We start from the raw sequence: 26,471 nt of genomic DNA, 5'->3' as shown, positions 1-26,471 counted from the left end.
AAATAAAACAAGTTAATCAAAGCAATCATAAGTAATCATGAATTAAAATTAAAATTAATTTAGACATAAACTATTTAACACAAAAAAACCTTTATGCAAATTCTTATACCTTGTGTTTAAGTCCTCGGAGAATAAATCTTTATTCAGTCCTCAAATTGTAGGGGATAAACCCGATTAAACAACGAATAAAATGAAAAAAATAAGAAAAACAAGATCTAACACACAAATTTTAAGTGGAAAAACTCCTCAAAAGAGGATAAAAAACCACGGGAAAAATGATATTTCACTATAACAAAGGAGAGTACAAAAGATGGAGAGAATTAAAAGAAAAATCTGAAGCCCAATAAGAAAACCCTTCAAAACTAAGAATAAAATTCTATCAATCTAAATATTTTTTGTTGTGTAAAACCTAGAGTAACTAAGGCCTATTTATAAGCTGAAATTTATAACATATACGACTACAACAATTCTAAGTTAATTAGAGTTTAAGTGGGAAACTAAAAAATAAAGTTTAACTAGGAGAAGAAAAGCCAACATAATTTTTTGTCAAAATAAGAGACAATCTCTCACAAATCTTCACCTTGTCTCGTATTTGGACCAACTCCCTTGCTGAACCCTATTACGGGCTTAACTGATTCTCTATCGTATACTTACCAAATGCTCAAACTTTGAAACTGGAAGGCTCTTTATGAACATGTTGATCGGATTGTGTTTTGTGCCAATTTTAAGAATATGGATATCTTCTTGAATGATCACCTCTCGAACAAAATAATAACGAATGTCTATGTGCTTCATTATCTTGTGATGCATTTGATCTTTATTGAGATGTATGACACTTTGACTACCACAATATACGACAATTTCCTTTTTTTTTTTTACTTACTAGTTCACTGAACAGACCCATTAACAAAATTGCTTCTTTCACTGCTTCTGTAATTGCCATGTATTCTGCTTCAATAGTCGACAAAGCCACTATAGCTTGAACTGTCATTTTCCAACTGATGACATAATTCCCAAAAGCAAATAGGTAACCTGTGAGAGACTTCTTCAATCTAAGTCTCCTACATAATCATAATCAATATATCAACTAAACCCTTTTGAGTTCTTCCAAACTCTAAGCAGATGTTAGAAGTACCCCGTAAATATCTGGAAATCCAATTAACTGCATGTCAGTGTAACTTACCAGGATTGGCCATGTATCGACTAACAACACAAACAACATGTAAAATATCTGGATGAGTGCATACCATTTCATACATCAAACTTCCAACTGTTCTTGAATATGGTACATTTGACATGTACCTTTCATCTTCTTCATTTTGTGGGTTTAGGGTTTAAAGTTTAAAGTCTATAGCTAAAAGAGTACCTATCGCGTTGCATCTTGCATGTCAAATCGCCCAATGATCTACTTGATGTACCATTGTTGTGAAAAAAATCAATTTCCCGGAATGTCTCTCTCAAAATTTCCATCCCCATGATTTTTTTTGCTTCACCTAAATCCTTCATCTTAAACTTAGATTTAAGCATGGTTTTAAGTCAATCAATTTTAGATGGATTCTTAGTTGCAATTAACATATCATCAACATAAAGCAACAAATATATAAAGAACCATCATCAAGACATTATAGGTAAACACAGTTATCATACTTACTTCGAGAAAAACCAATACTCAACATGAATGAGTCAAACTTTTTATACCACGACTGAAGAGATTGCTTTAAACCGTAGAAATAATTTTGTAAGAGACAAACATGATATTATTTACCTTCAAATTTGAAGTCTTCCGATTGTTGCATGTAAATGTCCTCCTCAAGGTACGATGAAGAAAACAGTCTTTACATCTAACTGCTTTGACTCAAGATTATTTGTTGCAACAGGGCCAAAAGTGTCTGAATGGACATATGTTTCACAACGGGAGAGAAAACATAATGAAAACCAACTTCTCTACTTGACTGTAGCTCTTTGTAACCAGTCTTGCCTTGTACCTAGTGTCGTTAGGACCCGAACCTTCCTTCTTTTTAAAAACTCATTTGTAACCAATGATTCTTTTATCGATAGGTGGTTTAACTAGCCTCCAAGTTTCATTCTTTTAAAGTGGTTCCATCTCTTTTACCATTACAATAAGCCATTTGCTAGAATTAGAGGCTTGAACTACCTCATAATAACATGAAGGATCAATTAAATTAATGCTCTCAACAACACTCAAAGCAGAAGCCACTAGGTTTTTTTCACAATATTTTTTTGGTTGTCATATATCTTTTTTTTTCCTACCTCGAACCAACTTATAATTAGTTAACTGAGATTGTGAGGGTACCTGATGGTCGAATGGACCCCTAAATAGATCCGAAACAACTTCAAACTTTTAAGAATTAGAATTTTGTCGTGTTGTAGCAATGTTGTGTGGCTCTTCGTCAAGAAGAAACCTCTGTTTGTCTCGTCATTGCAACGTTGGGCATTTGCTCGTTGAGACGTCACCCCTTATTTTGGATTTTTACTCCACCTTACTCGAGACACTCTGATTTGTTGTGTCTTTAAAAGTAAAAGTCCCTCTTTTTTTTTTTTTATCAAAACATGGTAGATTCATCAAACATAACATCTTTGCTAATGATTATTTTGTCAGATTTTGAACACCACAACTTAAAACCTTTAATACCATTAGAGTATCCTAGAAAGATGCATTTAACGACCCTTGGTTCGAGCTTTCCTTGGCTAACTTTAGCATTAGCAGGACAGCTGAAAATTCTAAGATTAGAATAATTAGGAGGATTACCTGACCATATCTCATTTGGAACTTTACCGTTCAATGCTTGATGAAGAGATCGATTTACCAAATAAATTGCTAGGTTTAAGGCTTCAGTCTGAAATTCCTTCCATAAGCCTGCATTGAGCCTTTTTCAGTAAGGTTCTGTTCATTCTTTTTGCAACTCTAGTCTGCTGCAGATTTCCAACAACGGTTTGATGTCTTTCAATTCATTCTCGTTTGCAGAAATCATTAAACCCTGACGAACAGAACTCAAGACCATTATCCATTCTCAACTGTTTCACAGATATTTCGATTTGTTTTTCTAATAGCGTCTTCCACTGTTTGAAGATTTTGAAGACGTCATTTTTTTTGTTTCAAGAAATAAACCCAAAATTTTCTGGAGTGATCATCAATAGAAGTTAGGAAATATTTATTACCTCCTTTTTAGATGTCAGAAGATGGACCCCATAAATTAAAATGAATGTAATCTAGATTCCCTTTTGCTCTATGCACTACTGAATCAAAACTAACTCGGGTTTGTTTCCAGAAAACGTAATGCTCGTTGAAACCTAAGTTACCAATTCTAGTGTCTTTGGGAATACCTTTATTGCACAAGACTGTCATACCTTTCTGACTCATATGACCAAGTCACATGTGCCAAAGTTTGGTTGAATCGGAATTGGTGGTGAAAGACACGTCGTTTCGTCGTGACATCGTGTTGATTGTCATCGAGATGTGGTGGCAATTTTTGTAACAGCCCTAAATTGACCCTAGTTGGAAAGTGGGTTCGGGACCACTAAACCGAGTCATAAAAATAATTAACTGTCATAGTTGATGTTCACTATATGTACATATGCATGTGTGAAAATTTCATGTTTGAATTTTGTTAATTATAAGTGAATTTTGTCAAATAGGACTTATGTGAGAAAATTTAGAAATGTGCTAGGCAAATGTAGGGTGGCCTATAAGTGCATGTTGTGAAAAAAAGGTGGGTTTGCATGTCAATTTACCCAAATTTAAGCATGATGGCCGGCCATGCTATGGGTGGAAACATGTTGCAAACATGTTTAGTTAGTGGGTATGTAGAAAAAAATAAAATAAGAAACATGGGTAATAAAGAAAAAAAAAAGAAAAGAGAATGGTGTGGGTGTACCCCCCATTGCCGTGAGTTGAGGGAGGGAAGAAAGAAAAAAATGTTCATCATTTTCTTTCACTTCTTGTGGCATGAAAATGAGAGAGTTTGAATGCTTAATAAGGAGGGAAGAAAGAGTGCTCATGTTTTCTTTCTTTTGCAATTGTCGTATCTAGAGGAAGAAGAGGAAGCAAGATTTGGCCAAGGTGGTCCTTTAGATCAAGGTATGTTCAATGATATTTTTTTTTTTGGAAGTTTACACAACCTTTGGGTGATGGGTCTAAATACTATCTATCCCAAGGTTGGATTTGGGGTTGTTGGAGAGTTGGAAATTGACAAGAAGCTTAAAAATTTTAGTTGATACCTTGATGCTATTAACATGTTAGTTGTATGGATGAACTAAGTTGCTTGTTATGTTAGCATGAAAGGGAAGATGTTAAGTCCTTTTTGTTGGAGGTGCCGAAGTTGGGACTAAGAAGGGAGGAGTATTCGGCTAACATAGTTGAAAGGGATGTTGCCGATTTTAGAATTTGATTATAGGAGTGGCTATAATGGGCATAGAGATGTTGAACTTAAGAAATGTAGCAACATGCAAATTTATATGATATCACAAATGGAGGTGAAGCTATGCTAGATTGGGAAAAAGGTTGATCAAGTGTGCATGAGAAAAATTTAGGTGTTTAGATGATGTTGTAGATAACACTATACATGTATATATATATTCGGCCATCAAAGTGAGTATGTAGGTGATGTTGAGTCAAATTTTTGGTGCACAATCGGGTATGTATATATATATATATATAAGTATGCCCATTCATGATGTTACCTTTAATCATGTATATAATCGACTAAATGGGTAATTAGTAAGAGGGGTTGCCGAATATGCAAATATACATATGCATGTGTAATTGAATTATAAATGTACAGCAAGATGATTAAACTAGTTTATTTATCTATTAAGCCCGAGAAGTTAAAGAAGGAGAAACAAGCAAGGGCAAAGCCAAGGACATCGAGTAGCCGGGTCGGAACCGTTATACTCAACGCAAGGTAAGTCCTTAAGCACTTGTTGTGAGAACTCCTTGATAGATATTTTCTGAGTGATTCTCCTACTTGTTAATATGACCATATGTACAATTTGAATTTAGCAAATTGCTTTACCATGATGAATTGACATAGGGCACAATGTGTGCAAAAAATTAAGTGGCGCTATGTGTGCCGATTGGGAGGTTGAAGCATGAGGGAATCTCAAATGCACTATGTGTGCGATTTACTATGGCACTATGTGTGCGATTTACTATGGCACTATGTGTGCGATTTACTATAGCACTATGTGTGCGATTTACTATGGCACTATGTGTGCGAACATAATAAGCACTATGTGTGCAACGTTTGGTTGTTGGTATAAATTGTGATGAATGAGGTAAGTGATTGAGCTATTAACTAAATATCGAATTTGAGGTTGTGCGGTGTATGCATAGATTTATCTAGTGCATCGTTGTTCCAAACTTGAGGAAATGGGTCTACATTGATTGGGCTGACTTGGCATTGAATTAATTGAAGGACTTGGCATGAGATCGAACCAAGAATTTAAGAAACTGTAGCATAGTTGTTATGATTTGAAAGAAACAAAAAATGATTATTAATGTTGGATGGTAGAGTAGTGCTTATGACTTCTCGAGTTATGTACTCATTTGGTGTGCTTGTTTGTTGCTTACCTAGGTTCTTGATCCATTTTGGTGTGCTCGAGACCGTCGTCAAAGTCATCACACCGCTAGCAACTTTTGGTACTTTCTTCTTAGTGGGTCTAGGAGAGCATTTTGGCATGTATAGGCTAATATGTTTTGTTGAAAATTTGGTATGTAAACTTTTAGCCATGCGAAAATGGCTTGTATGCACCTTGGCATGGTATCATGATCATTTTGTATGTTGTTCATTAAGAGATGTGGTAATGTTTGGAATCGATTAGCCCTTGGAATGGTTAATCGTGATTATCTTTTGTGCCATGTATGTTAAAAGGGCTAGTTGAATCAAGGAAATTATGAAGTAGGTAAAATCTACCTTAATGACAGAGGTTGACAGCTGCAGTGAGGTGGATGTGAAAAATCACTAAAAATAGTAGGAATGGAATTAAATAGTGAATAAATTATGTAAATGAACCTTAATGAATCTACTTTCATATGGAAGAAACAAAACGGTCATGTGAGTTGTATGTTACGAGATAATTAGGTTTTCGTGAAATAGGGCCTGAACGGTTTCTGGATTCCCTGTTCTGACTTTGGAAATTCATTGTGAATTAACCAGAGATAATTAGGAGTCATGCTATATATGTATAGATTACTCTTTGGGTATAGTTTCTATAGAAATAAACGGCATCAGTATTGAATCCCTGTACAGGGAGATATCCAGGTCATAATGCATGAAGGTCAGTGTAGTCGCACCCTGTAACAGTGGAGACTTTAACTAATAAACTGTACTGATTGGCCCGACCAAAAATTCTAGAAAAAAATTTGTAGATGCATATATGAGTCTAGTTTCAGGGAAAAATTACGAAACTGATTTTCGAGTTGTAGAACTCAAGTTATGATTTTTAAAGTGTCAGTGACGCAGTTAGCCGACTGCCTGGAAAAAAATTTTAAAATGGACTGCAAAAGTGAATGGTTTAAGCCGTTAGCCCCTCGTGTCCGATTCCGGCAGCGGACTCGGGTACGGGGCGTTACAATTTTGACTTTTCTTTGATAATCACAGTCGCACTAGTAACAGTTGACCGTTGCAGAATATATAGGATGCCCTTTTTCTGGCCTCTCATCATAACAACACCCCACTAGAAACTTTTAATCCATTTGACTCAATGACTATCCTGCAACCTTGAGAATCCAAATTCCTAATGAGATAAGATTTTTCTTTAAATCGAGAACATACCTAACATTTGAAAATTTCCAAATAATTCTGTCATGTATCCTAATTTGTACTATTCCAATTTTGAATATTTTATATGGAGAGTTATTCCCTATCAGCACAACTCCACCTTCAACTGAACAGTACATGGAGAATTAGTCCCTCTTGGGACACATGTGATAAGAGCGCCCTAAATGCAAGATCCATTAGGAAGTGATATGAGAGCTTTCGCTTGTTGACACCAATAAGAAATCATCACCTCTATCCTCGGCTACACTAGCATCAGCAACTTTGGCTTTTTGCTTATCTTTCTCGTCGTTTTCGGTATCCCTTTTAATTTTATTCTGAAGTTTCCAACATTCTACCTTAACGCGGGCCACCTTTTTATAATAGCCATAATATTTGTCACGATTTCTAGATTTGGACCTTGGTTTAGACCTGTTTTGATATATCTTTCTAGTTTGTTGTCTGCCTCTTGCAACTACAATTGAGGCTTGCCCGTCTTATTTTTTGTTTGGGCCTAACTCATCCTCGAGTTTATCCTTGCTCAAAAGATTCCCTTTCACATCCTCAAATGAAAGATGATCTCTCCCATAAATTAGAGTTTGCATGAAAATTTTATAAGAAGAGGGAAAATAGCATAACAACAACATAGTTTTATCCTCGTCACTAATCTCTTCTTCGAGATTCTTTAAGTGATTAAGAAGGTAAAAAAACTCACTAGTATGAGTTATAATGGACTCACCTTTGGCCATTTTAAACATGTAGAGATATTGTTTTGATACTAACCTGTTGGCCAAAGATTTTATCATATATAAGGCTTCCAATTTCTTCCATAATAAGGACAGTGTTTTCTCCTTCAAAACCTCCTATAACACATTATTCGTGAGGCATAATTGAATAGTGGATAGAGTCTTTTCATTTAGCTCTTCCCATTCTAATTGATCCATGTCACGTTCTAAAACATAGCCTAGTAGTTTTGGGTTAGTAGAATCGGGTCATTAAACTAGGGGTTAAGTCAGGTATCGAAATTAGGGTCGTAAGTGAATAGTTAGAGAATTAGAATGGCATATTCTAGTTTTTATTTTATTAACTAGCTTAAAATGAAATTTAATTTTGAGGTCTAATTTGAAAAAAAATGGATTTTAATTGATTTAGGACCTTTCTGAAAAAGGGGAGAACATGGAGTGACCAAAAGGGCAAATTGCCAAAATTTTGAAATTAGTCTCCTACAAGGAGAAACCCACTGTCTTTCCCGTCTTCTCAAAAACCCAAATCATTCAAAAGTTTTCTAAAACCTAAAATCAAAATTTTTTTATCAAAATCAATTCATTCTTTCAAATTTATTAACTCCCCAAACACCAAAACAATATCCAATTTCAAACGAAAAACGTGTTTTCTTCCCCAAATTCATCATTGTTCTTCTTGAGTTGAAATATCAAATTAGAGTTGTAGTTCATTTTTTTTCGTTAAATCAAGGTAATATTTTGACTTTCTATGGTTAAATAAAGAACGTTTTTAATTCAAATCAAGTTTTAAACAATTATATTTAGATTTGGTGTTTTTAAAGTATGTTTGGATTCAAAAATGGAAAATCTTATAATCCTGAGTAAACCGTGATTTCAAAGTGATTTTTGATTCATTCTAACCTAACTAGAAGGTATTTCACTTTAATTTTATAGTTCATAACTGAATTTTTAAGAATCAATCATTTTTTCCCTTTTACATATTCTTGGAAGCTTAAATTTTTTGAAAAATTTAGGATCATAGATTTAGGTGAAATCAATGGTTTGGTTTACTTATGAAAGTAAATGATATTTAGGATGTTTAGAATCGAGATTAGGATGTTGATTGTGTTCAATGCTTTTTTGATGAATTTGGAATGTGTTTGTTATGTGTGTAAAGTGTTGGATCAATCGGGAGCCATTACGAACAAGTCTAAAGGAAAGGAAAAGCTTGTTTGAGCTTTCAGCTTGTAAGTGGAATCGTGATTAGTGAGTGTCCGGAGTCACTGTTGGTATGCTCGATTCATAGCGTTAATTGAGAGCTTAGGGATAGCCTAAACCCCTATCCTAAGTTTCGAGTGTAAGTGTTTCTTATAATTTTTGTCTTGTTATGAAAGTATGCATACTGTATGTCAAATTGTGGAATGTGTGCTAATGTGACAGGTAAAGTAAGTGAATACTGGTATGTGGTATGTGATAATTTGATTTTAATGCATTCATATGTAAACGAATATGTGACGACTCAATGAGCATAGTTGTGGCACTTAAAATGTTATTAAATGTGAATTTGATAAGTATGCATTGTGTATAAGTTTGTGATGCAAATGGATGAATATGAACAATGATGATGTACATTAAAGAAGTAATTAAAAATGTGTAATTGTGGATATTTTGGCCTTGTGGTCTATTGAAACCGTTGGATATAGTTGACATTCCATAGGATTGTGAGTACCTACCCTTGTGTTTTGTGATTTGGGCATTGAGGCCTTAGGACAAATTGGAGGGATAAAGGAAATGTCTAGCTAAGCTCCATTCACCGAGTTATGTTGTTGTGTTGGAGAGTGTTTAGCTTTAAGCTACACTTATGGGAAATGTTAAACTCTTTGAGTCATTGGTGTGATGGAGATTTGTTTATCCAATGTGTGGTGATAGAGCCCATTTTTATGTTTCATAATCTCAAGGTGCCAAATTATAATTAAATGACTTATATATGAGATATATTGTGTGTAATTGTATGTGAAATTATATGATATTTTTATGAATTAATAAACCATGAACACATAATTTTAATTTGATTAAAATATGGTTGTAATGTGTGTAGTATGCTCTTGCTTAACCTTTGATGTTCTGTATGCTTTGTAGTTATTCTGACATTCACTAAGCTTGTTTAAACTCACACATTCCACATTAAAACCTTGCAGATAAGTAGCTTTTTTGATGTGATTGGAGCGGCGAAGGAAGTGATTTAAGCAAGGTAATATTTTTTAGTAGGTGGGTTTTTGCAATTCTTTTAAACTCACTGAATAAAGGCAATGTAGGTTAGAGTTTTAGTTTTGATTATTAACATTATTTTATTAATTCTATCTTGGTATTGGATTGGCAGAATATAAATGTTGTTTCGGACTTCGTTTGCGACTAAATTAATGTTTGACATTAAGGTTGATAACGCATGTTAGATATTCTTATTTAAATGTATGGATGTGGCATGATAAATGTTTAAAGGATGTTAATAAGTTCAATTAAATTAGACTATAATTGTGTGTTGAGTAGAAAATTGTTTTGAACATGGATAACATTTTAACTTGTGAATTTTTGGTATTTTTGGTAAATGTATCAATACTCGGGATACGAATATTGATACCTCGAAGTTGGGACATTTTCAAAATTTGACAAAATCCAACTTTGGTATCAATACCCATATACGAGTACTGATACTCGTGATAAAAATATCGATACCTGGTCATTCGGTATCAGTACCTACGTGGTTTTTTGAGATTTATTAGAAATGAACCTTAATTATGGTTAAAATTATTTCTATTGTCGTTTAAATGTTTAAATTAGCTAGGAACTTTTCTTTAAATGTTAATTTTAGTAACTGTTGCTTTTATTCGAAATTGTATATGCTTGTGATTAAGTTCCATTGGTTGATGTAGCATCTTATAACTCGAGTTCGGTGACCGGGTCCGGTGAGGGGTGTTACAATCTATATCTACAAGCTTTTTCCCTGTAATGACCTTTTTTAGACTATTTTAAACCAGTATTGCCATCATCCAAACTTGCCACAAACTAAAATTTGTAATTCCGTCAAACTTCTCAATATCAAACCTTGACGCTATCATTTCTGAACAAGTTGGCTGTGGAAACCGAACTAGCTCAGATACCAATTTGTAAGAGATAAACCCGATTAAACAAGAAACAAAGTGAAGAAAGTAATAACCAAAAAGATCGAACACACAAATTTTACGTGGAAAAACTCCTCCAAAGAGGATAAAAAAACACGGGCAAAAGGGATTTCACTATAATAAAAGAAAGTACAAAAGATGGAGAGAATTAAAAGAAAAATGCAATGCCCTACAAGAAAAACCCTTCGGAACAAAGAATAAAATTATCTCAATCTAAATATTTTTTGTTGTGTAAAACCTAGAGTAACTAAGACCTATTTATAGGCTGAAATTTGTAGCATTTATGACTATAACAACTCTAGGTTAATTAGAGTTTAAGTGGGAAACTAAAAAATAGAGTTTAACTAGGATAAGAAAAGCCAAAATAAATTTTAGTCAAAATAAAAAGCAATCTCCCACACAAATGAATAAATCTAATTTGAGACAAATAAACAGGTTTATAAATTTCTTGGCGCAAAAAGTTTAAAATCTTTAGAATAGCCGAGAAATAGGGGGCTATGGGGATAAAGATTACAAGTGTGAATTTTGCTTTTGGATATTTTAACCTTCTTCGAAGACAATTGGTTTTATAGATTTTTTGACACATAATAATAATAATAATAATAATAATAATAATAATAATAATAATAATAATAATAATAATAATAATTGGGTGGTTGAGAGGTTAAGGATGAAAGGTTAAAATGTTAAGGCCAATGTTTGAATCTTGACTTAGTTTTGGGGATAATTTTTTAAAATTGTTCAAATGAAGACTTGAAAGGAAATCGTGAAAGAAAAAATTGAGTATTGTCTTAATAATGTATTATAAAAAAAAGAATAGAGTAAAAGAACAAGATATAGAAGAATAAAGAGAGAAGTAATTATTTTATTAATTAATGAGGATATCTACAATGTTCTCCAAAGTTTATATTTATAAACATAAGAAGCATAAATTACATCTAATTCTAATAAACATTAGAGTTCTAAAGTATAACAAATTTCTTATTCTAATGGGTATCCACTTCTATAATAATACAATATTTATAACACTTACTAAAAATATAAACGAAAAGGAAATGATTTAGTAAGGTTAATTTGTGTATATATGCTGGAAAAACACTTAATTAAGAAACTATGCTATAATCCTAAAAATTTATCGATCTATGCTATTTTTGGAGAGAGAAAGGAAAACGTGTTTCACTTTGCTAAAAATTGGTTTTTTCTTGCGATTGGAAATTAGAAGTTTGTATTTTTATTTTTATATGTGTTTATGATAGACATGTTTATAGTTTTAAGGAATGTTTGAATTTATGATGGTATCGTGGAGTTCGGTGACCTACAAATTTCATCTACCATGTGAGTATGGAGCCATCTCCTAGGAAGTCGGATCGTGTTGCAACTCAAGGTCCTAGTTGATGGTGATTATACGATATGGGGTAGCTATTGACTTGGGTCACACGGCCAGCCACACGCTTGTGTGTTAGGCCCTGTCGATAATTTGATTTTCAAAAATAGGTGCAAGATTCACACGGCCAAGACACACGCCCGTGAGTTTCACATAGCTGAGACACACACCCGTGTCTCTGCCCGTGTGACTAATTCTAAGCATTTTGTTTCTCAATTTTTAAGATGCAGGGGAAACATGACCAAACCATACGCCCGTGTGCATGGCCATGTATCAGAACCTCAGAACCTTCTTCTATGGCGAAACTTTAAGAAAGACCAAGTCCCCTATAGAATACTTAATGTCTTTCCTCTTCAAATCAGCATAAGACTTCTGTCTATCAGAAGCCGCTTTTAGATGCTCTCGAATCAACTGAACCTTATCCTCAGTCTCTGAAATCAACTTCGGACCCAGAACACGTCACTCACCGAACTTAGTCCAGCACAAAGGAGTGTGGCACTTATGACCATAAAGTGCCTCATACGGTGCCATCTGAATAATAGACTGATAGCTGTTATTGCAAGCAAACTCTGCCAAACACAAGTACTCCTCCCAACTACCTCGGAAATCCATAACACATCCCCTCAACATATCCTCCAGTACCTGGATCACCCTCTCTGACTGACCATCTATCTGAGGATGAAAAGTAGTACTGAAATCCATATGAGAACCCAAAGCCTCATGAAGTTTCTGCCAGAATCGAGACGTAAAACTAGGATCCCTATTGGAGATGATCGAAACAGGAACCCCATGCAACCTCACTATCTCGGAAATGTAAATCTTAGCTAGCTTTTGCAGGGAGAAGTCTGTCCTAACCGGAATGAAATGTGCCGACTTGGTCAATCGATTCACGACGACCCAAACAGAATCCTTCTTAGTGGGTGTTAGCGGCAACCCACTAACGAAGTCCATCGTTACTCGCTCCTATTTCCACATCAATACCTTTACTAGCTATAGCAAACCCGGAGGTAACTGATGCTCTGCCTTAACCTGCTGACAAGTCAAACAACGAGTAACATAGTCTATCACCTCACGTTTCAACCCTAGCCACCAGTACAACTCTCGAAGATCTTTATACATCTTGTTTCCATCAGGATGCATAGTGTACAGACTACTATGCACTCCCTCAAAATCGACAGCCTCAAATCCCCATCATTAGGTACATAGATCCTACATTGGAAGCATAATGCCCCCTCATTATTCAGCCTAAAATCTATAGTAGTCCCAGTCTCAACCTGACGAAATCACATTTCGAGAGTCTTATCCTCTAACTGCTTATCTCTAATCTACTAAATCCATGTCAGCTTCACTTGTAGTTCTGCCAGAAGACTCCTATCATCATAAAGACTCAGTCAAGCGAACAACACTCTCAAATTAGCCACAGCCTTACGGCTTAATGCATCGACCACCACATTGGCCTTTTCAAGGTGATATTCTATACTGCAGTCGTAATCTTTAAGCAGTTCAAACCCTCGTTGCTGCCTAAGATTCAACTCCTTCTGAGTGAGAAGATACTTGAGACTCTTATGATTAGTGTAGATGGTACACTTCTCACTGTACAAATAGTGTCTCCAAATCTTTAATGCAAAGACAATTGCAACCAACTCCAAATCATGCGTCAGATAATTAGCCTCGTGAGTCTTAAAGTGTTGAGACGTAGGCAACTACCTTACCGTCTTGCATCAAGACGCAACCCAAACCCACATGTGACCCATCATTATAAACCACGAAGTCCCTACCAGGCTCAGACTGTATCAAAACTGGAGCTTGAGTCAAAACTATTTTGAGCTTCTCAAAGCTCTCCTGCTATGCATCAGTCAAAACAAAAGGAACTCCTTTACACAGTAACTTGGTCAACGGCGCTGCGATCAACGAGAACCCTTCTACGAAGCGTCGATAATATCCTGCTAGTCCTAGAAAACTGCGGATCTCTAACACATTCTTTGGTTGTTTCCAATCCAACACAGCCTCAATCTTACGAGGATCAACACGAATTCCTCCAGTAGACACCACATGTCCCAAAAAGGTTACCTTCTTAAGCCAAAATTCACATTTAGAGAACTTCACGTAAAGTAGTTTCTCACGAAATATCTGCAGAACAACCCTGAGATGCCCATCGTGTTTGTCCTCAGTCTTAGAATACACCAGAATGTCATCTATAAACACCACAACGAACCGATCCAAGTAGGGCTAGAACACATGGTTCATCAGATCCATAAAATGTCGTTGGTGCATTAGTCAACCCAAAGGGCATAACTAGAAACTCGTAATGTCCATAATGAGTCCTAAATGCCGTCTTATGCACATCGGCCTCCTTGACCCTTAACTGATGATAGCCTGATCGTAGATCGATCTTGGAGAACACAGAAGCCCCTTTGAACTGATCAAATAAATTATCTATCCTCGGAAGTGGGTATTTATTATTGATCGTCAACCTATTCAACTGACGGTAGTCGATACACATCCTCATTGTACCGTCCTTCTTCTTTACGAACAGAACCGGTGCTCTCCATGGAGACACACTAGGATGAATAAACCCACTATCCAACAGCTCCTGAATTTGAGCCTTAAGTTCTACCAGCTCTTTTGGCACCATTCGATATGGAGTGATAGACACTAGAGCTGTACGAGGAATCAACTCGATACCAAATTCTACCCCGAGACTGCTCATCTAGAAAAACATCTGAAAAGTCCCTCACAGTACGGATGTCCTTAACCGAAGAGTCCACAGAATCAGAAACACTGATGTAGGCCAAAAATGTCTCACATCTTTTCCTCACCAACTTCTCTGCCACTAACGCAGATATCACATTAGACAAATAATTTCGTCCTCAATCACGACTATCTCGCTATCCTCCTCGGTCCTCAAAACAACCCTCTTTTCAGCACAATCTAGACTTACACAATGCTTCATCAACCAGTCTATGCCCAGAATTAGGTGAACTCCCCAAACGAAAGTTCCATCAGATCAGCCTAAAATATGGTCCCTTGGACTTCCAATAGAACGTCTCTAACAATTTATTAACCCTAATGGATTGCCCTAACGGACTCACTACTGAAATATCACTAGAAGCGCTCTCATGCGGAATTCCCAAAGTCTCAGACACAGAACATGCAACATAGGAATGTGTAGAGCCTATGTCTATCAGTGCAACATAAGGTACATCAAGAATTAAAAATGTACCTATGATGACGTCCAGAGCATCTCCATCCTCACGACGACGTGTAGCATAGACAAGTGTAGGATGACTCACCTCAGTTGGCCCAGCACCTCTACCTAGTGCTCTCTGGCCTCGACCCATACCGTTACCACCCGCAGCCTGTCCTCAGCCCCTAGGTGGCTGCTGAATAACCCTCGACGGCTATGCAGTCTCAATAGCCGGAGCTTGCATCTGATTAGTCCTCAATGGATAGTCTTTAACACGATGCTCAATAGACCCATATCTAAGACAGGCTCTAGTAGAACTTCAACACTCGCCCGTATAGCGTCTATTACAGAGTTGACAAATTGCTACCCAAGTAGGTGCAACAGTAGGCCCAACTTTCACGAGTCCATCAGATCTGACCTTTTTCCTAGGCCTCACCCCAGCATTTGGAGGCTCTGTATCCCTCTTAGCCTTCCCTCGATCACGGTTCTGGCGCTCAGCATGCTTAACCTCTTCGGCTATCTTGGCCTTCTTGACCAAGGCGGAGAAATCACGCTCCCTCTGTGGACCTATCAGAACCCGCAGACTATCATAGAGACCATCCTCAAATCGGACACAGTGCTCATACTCGGTCGCCACCATGCCCTTCGCATAACGGCTCAATCTAATGAACTCAGCCTCATACTCAGCCACTGAAAGGTCAACCTGATTGAAATTTAGGAACTCATGGTTCTTTGCATCAGTGTAGCTGGCTCTCACGTACTTACTCTGATAAGTGGTCTTAAACAGATCCCAAGTCAGTTGTTTGAGCTAAGTGCCTTCCTTAACGGTTGGCACCATTGATACGTCTCATCTCACAGTAATGACACAGCCCCCTTGAGCTTCTGCTCACCAGAGAAGTCCAGATCGTCCATGATACGCTCCGTGGCCTCCATCCAGTACTCGACCACACTCGGAGCAACCCAAGCGGTGCCCCTGAATATCTCAAATTTCATTCGACCGAGTCATTCAGAATCGACCCACGACCTCCAGACCAGATAGCCCCAAAGACCCTCTTCAAAATTCGCAGCATGGCCTAGGACAATGCGTCGTCCCCAGCTGCACGGTCTTGAGACTCAGCACCAGTCTCAGTAACAGGTGACACTGGCGTCTCGCTAGTGTCTATATTAGGGATCGAATCACATGTGAAGGACTCAGCTCGAATCCCTATACGGCCTATACCTCGGCCTCTAGTACTCGTCCATGAGTACCACGTGTGCTCATCGTAACTATCGAATTAATCTGTATTTAGAATTTTTGTGCACATTAGTTTACAGTTTCGATAATTATTAGCAGATATTTTATGCAATATAGTAATAGAGTTTCAGAGTCAGTTATCATAAGAAGCAGTCTCACTACAGTTTCAGTCCACACTGCCTATAGTGTTTCAGTAAAGTACTACCTACAGTAGTCTCATAACACACACAGTATTTTAGATAGATTCAGACAACATTTCAGGATGAACATGCTGTCAGACAGTACATATCAGAATTTCAGAGAACTCACAGGATCAGTGCTGAAGGCTCGGTGTACCACATACTTGTTATCAAAATTATTTCAAATTATTTTAAAAAAACCAATTTTTTTTTGAAACCCAAATCCATAGCAGAGTTTTGTAACCTGACTCTGATACCACTAAATGTAACGCCCCAAACCCGGCCTAGACGTTATGGCCGAATCTGGCAAAGTCACATTTAAATGTATTTAAAATCGTGTTTACCCAAAAACCGTTCCAGTTACCACTTTTTACTTAACTCAGAAAACATATATTGATTAATTTGTTTGAAAACATTTCTTAGTTCATGGAAGCTTAAGAACAAATAAAGTTGTAGTTCCAAAATCCATAAACAATATTCCAAAATTTCGAACTTAAACCAAACAGTTGGAAACTAGAAATTATGTAATTACTCCCAATTATAGTAATTAAAATAATAAGAGCATTAAAAACCTTTAAAACTAAAGTGTATGTAGTAGTAGTTAGCGTCGAGCCCCTCCACTGCACCGATCCACCTATTGCTGGGGATTACTTGATAGACAAACAAAATAATGGGTGAGTTTTCACAAGCTCAGTGTGTACATCCCCTCAGTAAAGCATGCATGTAAACGAATAACAGTCAAACAATCATAATCGAGCCTGAGCTCTTAACAGGAACAGTGTAGGCCTTAGCCCACTCAAATAGTATCAGATACATTCGGGCCTTAGCCCATTCAAATATACATGCATAGTAAGCAGTAATGTGCCTGCCCACCAATCTTGCACACCATCTCCGTCCACCCCTACACACCACGTGGGGATAAAATCAATCCACCCAGCCCTACACACCAAGTATAGGGATAAATCAACCCATCCAACCCTACACACCATAAGGTACCGTGTAACGACACATATCGATAACTACAGCGAAGCTGCCAGATAAGTGGCTAAAGAGCCTTTCAGTCTTCCTTCTCTTTAATATCCAACCCAACCCAATGCAATGCAACATAAATAATGTCATGGCATTCTTTCAACAGTAAACAGATTGTACGTACTATACTCAAATCAGATCAATATTTATGCACATGCTAAGTATAACATGCTAGCATACATCTCAATATCATGTCACAGAACAGGGCCTAAGTAACATTTACCGACCCCTTTAATAGGTCACATTCGACTAGGGTGAGCGGTGCAACCTTCCAAAACAAATCAGATTATTGGGCCCACATGCCCATGTGGCCTACCCGTGTGAGCCTACACGCCCGTGTAGTTCACACACCCTAAATTGGCCTTGACCATTTGGATCACACGGCCTGGTCCAGATTCCCACATGACCGTGTGGTTCACCAGTGTGGGCCCACATGTCCAAAGCCTAGCTAGCCTCACACGCCCGTGTCCGTCGTGCCCATGTGGAACGCGCATGGCTTGGCTCGTCAATCACACGGTCGTGTATTGCCACACGTCCTCCACAAGGGCAGTCTACATGCTTGTGTGGCATCGACAGTTTCGATTTCAACTTTCGCCGAAACCCGTTTTCTATGCAATTGAAGTACACACCTTGTTTCGATTAAGCCTAACGCAATTCTAAACACTCCAGAACCTATTATTGTCAATCGTAAGCCAAATTCTCAGTTTCTTGATTCGAATAGTTCAGAATAGACAAATCCCGAAATGATAGATCTACTTACCTTCAACAAATAACAGCAATTACTTGCTGTTCAGAACCCCGATTCGTGATCTACAGAACCTTTATTGCCTCCTAAACAACAAATTAAATCCATCTTAAACAATTTCCAAAAGAAACCACAATTAACAAAACCGTACTTACCAAGCCGACCGAACCACTAGTAACACGCCAAAACTAATCGAAAAGAAAGAAAAATGAAGGAGAGGGATAGAAGAAATAAAATTTCGGTAGCAAGGGGTTTGGAAAAAGAAGAAAACGATGGAGAGAGCAAAAAGAAAAAGGAAAACAGGTTAGGCAAACATCTGATAAACCCTACCTCCCCCTTTAGTGTTTTAGTCCAACTCAAACGTCTGCACAGCTTATCAGCAAAATAATGCCACACTCACGACTCGAACTCGGGATCTCAGGCATAATCCCTTGCCACTTAACTATTAGACCAGCAAACCCATTCTGTTAAATTCCTACCAATAAATTCTCATAAGCCCATCAACCAATAGTTAGGCTTAATTCAAATAAAAACCAAAACTTAGCCCAAGTTAAGGCTCGATCTTGGGACCTCCCAAACACACCCCAGAGCACATAACCTCTTTAAACCACATAAAATTTATGCCAAAATGATTCAAAACAAAAGTCCCAATATTTCCAAGCTCAACAATCCCAAAAGCCGAAATTACAAAAATTTGGAGCGTTACAAATCTTGTAAGAGCTATGGTGTGTCTGCAACATATGCAAGACTACAACCAATTAGGAAACTTGTATCTATCGAATTTCATTTATTCATACGGGACTTATCATTTATTAGACATTATTGGAAATGTATTCAATTTTCATATGCATGAAAACTACATGATTCTCATACACAACATTAAATTCAAGTGTATAAATGTACAAATTTAGTTACACGAACTTACCTCGTCACTTGTTCGTATATGAAAATCTACTAATTTGATACTTTTTGTTTTCCTCGATCCAAATCAGTTGTAGGTCTTTCCGGATCTATATAAATGAATTTAATGTCAATTTAATCCATTTCGTACTCAATTTAATTCAATTCAAAATCCTAGACAAAATTACCATTTTGTCCTTATACTTTCCATAAATGACGATTTCATCTCTAGGCTCAAAAAATGAAATTCATGCAATTTAATCCTTATTCCAAGCCTAACAAATTTTTACATATAATATTTACTGCACATATATTCATAAAAATCAGAAATTTTTCATGAATTTTACATCTTTACAATTTAGTCCCTAAATCACAATTTCATGAAAATTCACTTTACAAAAGTTGTTTATCTATCAACAACCTTTCATTTTCTACCATGAATTTCAAAATTTCAGCATATTCATTTATGAAAAATTTTAATACTTTAATAATTCTACAAATTGATCCCCAAAATAGCTAGAATATGTTATTGCGATCTCAAAAATATAAAAATTACTAAAAACGGGACATGATTACTTACCTAACTAAGCTTGCTTGATATTCTTTCTCTTTCCTAGAGTTTCCATAGAAAATTTAGGGAAGAAGATTATACAAAATGATGATATTGAACATTTATTTTATTTATCATCTTTTATTTATTTCAATTTCCACTTTAGTCCTTTTCTTTTTCTAAATTTCCATGGATGAATCATCAAAAATATCTACTAACTCTTTTTAATGGTCTAATTACCATATAAGGATCTCAAATTTTTAATGCCATAGCTATTTGATACTTATAGCTACTAGAACTAAAATTTTGCATTTTATGCAATTTGGTCCTTTCTATAATTAAACATGAAATCGGTAAAATTTTCTTATCAAAATTTTCATATGTCTTTCCTATCATAATGCAGACCATGCAATATTATTAAAATAAATTTTCTTTCTATCTCGAATTTGTGATCCCGAAACCATTGTTTCGATTTCACTGAAAATGGGCTATTACAATTATTATAACTTTTGACCGAATTGGGGTGTAACAGGTTATACTAACAAGGTCACCGTCTTCAGTGGTGGTGGAAAACATGAATAACTCAATCTAACTGGAAAACCCCTTACGTTTTCCTTCCTCGCACCTATGTTTGAGTTTTATGAAACATGCTCTTCTGACAAGAGACTCATTGTCGTGCCCACATTAGCTTCGTCAACTACGACCCTATTTATGTATAATCCCTTGAGATCATAACCTTTGTAAACTTGAAGCCTTAGTTACACTTCAACCCAAGACGGTATAATCACCGCCAACTTGGACCTCGAGTTACAAAGCAATTTCAGCTACTCAGGTGATTGTCATAGTTTTGTAAATGTTATGGAGCTTGGTTACTCAACCTAGATGTTATGGACGAATCTGAAGGTCACATCTAACACCTAAACAATGATACTACTATATTGCTGGTTAAAAACCTTACCAATGCTCTCTTTTAATAAAATCATGATCACCTTTTTTAATTTGGGAAAACATTCATTAATTAGTCCAACCTTTATTAAGTCAAGTTAGTAGTATTGGCATGGTTTTAGAAAAACAAACTCTTTGCCCACTTTTGCTTTTGAAAAAAAACTTCGTTTATCTTGATTGTAGTGAAAAAACTGAATAAAACTCAATTATTAATTAAGCGAGTAACATGCTTAATCCAATTTCAGTATATAATAAATCATTCTCATGTGTGAAGCTATGCATGCATAAAAAATCCCCAAAATAGAAACAGTCCTAAATCACAGTTCAAAATGCTTTACAATCCAAAAACAAAATAAAACTAAGGAATTTTAAATAAAACAAAAATAAAAAAATAGTTTGAAATCGAGCTCGAAATCTTTCGTATGTTCGCATGCCAAGTTTGGTACTAATTCCATTCATTATCTAAGTAGTTTGAAGTGATGGGGTGAGCTAACTAGCTCAGTGTGAGTCTAAATAACAAAGCATTTAGCGTACGTTTAAGCATTCACATGTAGAACCATAAATCACAATCAAATAATTGTAAACTGAAAAATATATAGGATTTTTCCTATGCAATTTATCACCTTTTATTTAAATTCTTTGTTAAAACTAAGTAATTCTTTAATAAATTAATGAAATATTTGAAAATATGAAATTAGGACATAGAAAAATGATTAAAATGTGATTTTATGCTTTACTATATAGTTTTCATGCACAAAATGGCTTATTTTATATCTATTTGAACATATTATATCTTTAAGACATAAAATGGGCCATGCATGATTAAATTAAATAATAAAATATAAAATTATATTTAATAATTCATTTTAAAATATTTCATTAATAATTTGAGTTTTAATTAATTAATTATTTTATTCTTTGGTCATTTAATTTATTGATTTATTTTGGATAGGTTTGATAGCATTGTTGGATTACAAAAATCATCCAAATTGAAGACCAAGTTAACCTAATTTTGGCTACACATGGCTGTCCACATAAACTACTTTTTGGTTTAATTACACAACGTCCTTGCAATGTTGAAGAAATTAGAGATTTGCCCGAAGATTTACATTTGACAGAGTCTCAGTCCTGAGTTGTTATGACATTTAAATTACTTAAAAATCAAGCAAAATTCAACTCAAAATCCACTAATCATGGCCGACCACTCATTGAAGAAGCTTGAAAAGACTAAGCCTCTGTATTTTTAACAAACTAGTTTCCTCTTTTTACCTATAAATAAGAGTTCATTTCACCATTCCTAATCATCCCTCATTCCTCATCATTCTCTCTTTTCTTTCAATTCTCTTTAGCATTTTCCATTCCCCATGCCTAGCATCATCTCTTCATATAGATTTTAGCAATTACACCTCTTAAGGAGCCCTTGATCGGCCACCTTGGAAAGCCATCAGCAAAGGAGAAAAGCGAAGAAGCAAAAAAGCCTCATCGATTAGAGTCTTGGGTGACAGCCACTTTGATTTGGGTTTAATCTTTCTTTTCTTTGATTTAATCTAAAAATGTTTGCTATGTGTTCTTTGTTCTTGTTACAACAATGTTAGCTTAATTTTATTTAAGCTAGGATGATTTCTTTGATTAAATAATATTTATTTGATTCATGCTTATAATGTTTTTGCCTCAATCGATCATGTTTTCAATTAAAATCAAGTTTGTATTTTGTTTATACATGATTGAAATGCACCTGAATTAGCTGAGCGATCCTAACCAGACGATGGCTAGTGGACACATAATTGAAATGTGCATGCTCAATTTAGATCTTAACTAGATTAAATTATAGGTTGCATAACAACTCTAACCAAGCTCTGTTATCTGCATAGTTGTTAGATTTGTGTGATTAAACTGTTTCAAACCTAACATGTCCTTGTTACCTCGCACGAATTCTAAGAAACCTTTAGTAAATAAGGATCAGTAAAATGCATATTTACTAAGTAAAGGATTCTGAAATGCCCTAATATAGTTTCCAAACTCATGAAAGATCGAGTTGCCATGGAATGTTTTTCTGAATGTTATTAAGCATGTTGATAATAAATTGAGTTTAATTAAAGTAATTGTCCTAGTTTATTTATGTTATAATTGTTGCAAATTGTGTTTAGTTTTGCTAAAATCTATTTCATTCATATATTTTGCATCTTACGGATAATTTACATTAGGGATCATTGCATTTAGTTTAATATATTTAATTTTAATCATCACTTCTCAATCATATTGTGATTTTATTTACCAAGTTGTTAATATAATTTTACAATTAAGTGATTTAACACAAATACAATCCCTGTGGAGATGATAACTTGATACTTACTTATTACTTGGTAATGACTGTTTACACTTGCACAAACTTACTTATAATTTTGGCGCTGTTGACGGGGATTGTTAACTGTTGCCATAGTCTTTTTTCTGTGAAATTATTTACTTCCAACTTGGTTTATTTCTAACATTACTAACTTATTCTTTTTAATTTTGTGATTTTTTTTTAGGTTTTTTTGAGCATAGATCGGATTATCGTTTTACTCCTTGTAGACCCTAAAATTGAGTGAACTTTCAGACAAAGAAGACGTGAATGAACATCTCAAAGACAAGTCGAGATGGACCTTTGAAATCTAAATCAAGACCAAGGTAATGAAGCCAATCATGTACGAAATCCCATCCTCATTGCTGATGATAGGGATCGATGCATCAGACAATATGCTGTGCCACTTTTTAGTTAGTTAAATCCAGGAATTAGAATGCCAGATATTAAGGCAACCCAATTTGAATTAAAATAAGTAATGTTTTATATGCTCCAAATAGTGGGCCAATTCAGTGGTATGCCCACGAAAGATCCATATCTCCACCTTCAATTGTTTATGGAGATGAGTGATTCATTCAAGATAGCCGGTGTGACTGAAGACGCATTGAGGTTGAAGTTGTTTCCATACTCGTTGTAAGATCGAGCATGAGCATGGCTCAATTCATTGCCACCAAGTTCCATATCTACATGACAAGAATTAGCAATGAGATTTTTGGTTAAGTATTTCCCGCCTAGCAAAAATGCTAAGTTGAGGAACGAGATCAACACTTCCTAACAATTGGATGACGAGTCTTTGTATGAGGCTTGGGAGTGGTTTAAAGAGTTACTTCGTAAGTGTCCTCATCATGGGATTCCTCATTGTATCTAGCTAGAGACATTCTATAATGGTCTCAATGCACATACAAGATTGATTGTAGATGCTTCTGCTAATGGTGCAATTTTGTCTAAGTCTTATAATGAGGCTTATAAGATCATTGAGAGGATCATGGGTAATAACTATTAATGACCAACAGATTGAATAGCTTCAGGAAGACGTGTAACAGGAGTTCATGAAGTTGACACCCTCACTTTGTTATCAGCTCAGGTATCTTCTATTTCCTCTATGTTAAAATAGTTTACCACTAATAGTGCTAATAATTTTGCAGCTCAGCCACCAAGTCCATTTGAAGTAGTTTCCTGTGTGTACTATGGGGAAGGTCAGTCTTTTGAGAATTTTCCATCAAATCCCAAGTCAGTGTACTATGTGGGGGAACCAACATCAAAATAGGAGTGGACAAGGACCTTAATCCAACTTCTACAATCCTTCATGGCGTAATCATCCTAATTTTTCTTGGAGCAACCAAGTAAATGGACCAAACAACAACTTATTGCAGTATAGACCCAACCAATCTCAAGGGTTTAATCAACAAGCTCCAAAACCACCTCAAGCTGAGGCATCAAACAGTTTGGAGAACTTGTTGAAAGCGTACATGGTAAAGAATGACGCTTTGATCCAAAGCCAAGCAACAACATTGAAAAATTTGGAAAACCAAATGGGCCAGTTAGCTACAGAGCTTCATAATAGACCGCGAGGAACCTTGTCGAGCAATACTGAGAATCCAAGAAATTTGGGTAAAGAACATATCAAGGCAGTGTCATTGCGAAGTGGTAAAATTCTGGAACCCCGATTAATTGATGTCAAAGATAAGCCCATTGAGAATAATCAACTAGCTGTTGAAATTCCTACATCAAAAGAGTCAGAATTTGCAAAGATTGACAAGGAAAATCCTAACTCAGTGAAGTTAGATACTTTAACATCTTCTTTGGATGCAGACTTATCTACTCAGAAGAGTTATCTGATTCAATCGAAAGTTTCATCACCTCTATATCCCCAAATATTGCAGCAACACAAGCAGAAACAATAGGTGCAATTCAAGAAGTTTTTGGATGTTCTGAACCAGTTACACATCAATATTTTGTTGGTGGAGGCTTTAGAACAAGTTCCAAATTATGTAAAGTTTATGAAGGATATACTATCCAAGAAGAAACGACTGAGTGAGTATGAGACTGTTGCCTTGTCAAAGGAGTGCAGTGCATTCTTGTAGAACAAACTGCCACCGAAATTTAAAGACCCAAGAAGCTTTACCATACCCTGTAACATTGGTGAATCTTATTATGGTAAAATTTTGTGTGATTTAGGAGCGAGTATCAATTTGATGCCTAAGTCTATTTTCAAAATGCTGAGGATAGGTGAAGTAAGACCTACAACTATGACGCTTCAACTAGCAGATCCATCTTTAGCATATCTCGAGGGAAAGATCGAGGATGTTTTTGGTAAGAGTCGATAAATTTATTTTTCCTACTGATTTCATTATTTTAGATTTTAAAATAGATAAAGAAGTGCTGATCATCTTTGGGAGACCTTTCTTAGCCATGGGAAGAACGTTAATTGATGTGTAGAAAGGTGAACTCACCATGCGAGTTCAAGATGATCACGTAACCTTTAACATTCTTAAAGCGATGAAATTTCCCGATCCGACAGAAAAGTGTTCAGTTATGGAAGAGATAGAAACCATGGTTTCTATGGAAAGCAATTTTGAAGAAGATCCATTGGAGAAAGCCTTAAATCTTGACCCTTTGGAGAATGAAGAAGGTGAAGAAAACATAGCTTTAATGGAACCCAATCCGAGAAATTTTATTCAATCCACATGGTTTGAATCGTTAGAGTTATAAGTCAGAGAATTGCTGCAACCCAAGTTTTCAATTAAAGAACCACCTAAACACGAACTAAAGGTACTTCCTTCCCATTTGAAATATGTTTATTTAGGTGACTGTTCCATTTTGCCTGTGATTATTTTAGCAAAACTGACAAAAGATCAAGAGGAGCAACTAATTGCTGTTCTAAAGAAATTTAAAAAGGCAATTGGTTGGAGCATAGCTGATATTCGAGGTATAAGTCATTCTTTTTGCATGCATAAAATTATTTTAGAAGAAGGTGAAAAAGCTCAAATTAATGGGCAAATGAGGCTCAATCCTATTATGAAAGAAGTTGTGAGAAATGAAGTGATCAAATGGTTAGATGCAGGAATCATCTATCCTATGTTAGATAGTTCGTGGGTAAGTCTAGTGCAGTGTGTACCAAAGAAAGGTGGAATCATGATTGTTGAAAATAAGCATAACAAGTTGATTCCAACAAAAACTGTTACTGGTTGGAGAATTTGTATTGATTATAGGAAGTTGAATAAAGCCACTCAGAAGGACCATTTTCCGTTGCCTTTTATGGATCAGATGTTAGATCGACTGTCAGGTAATGAATTCTAT

At 35.8% G+C, this 26,471-nt stretch overlaps 1 non-coding gene across 1 annotated transcript; it reads right to left on the bottom strand.

Annotated features, from left to right (window-relative positions):
- Positions 1-23,916: 23,916 nt before the first annotated feature.
- On the bottom strand, positions 23,917-24,023 carry LOC128279632 (small nucleolar RNA R71). Its single transcript, XR_008269831.1, has one exon. It is a non-coding gene; the product is annotated as a small nucleolar RNA R71 (small nucleolar RNA).
- Between the last annotated feature and the right edge of the window lie 2,448 nt (positions 24,024-26,471).

Source organism: Gossypium arboreum, chromosome 8 (assembly GCF_025698485.1).
Source record: "Gossypium arboreum isolate Shixiya-1 chromosome 8, ASM2569848v2, whole genome shotgun sequence".
NCBI classification, from domain to species: domain Eukaryota; kingdom Viridiplantae; phylum Streptophyta; class Magnoliopsida; order Malvales; family Malvaceae; genus Gossypium; species Gossypium arboreum.
Note: the sequence above shows the minus strand (reverse complement) of the source record. Positions and strands in the feature narration are given on the sequence as shown.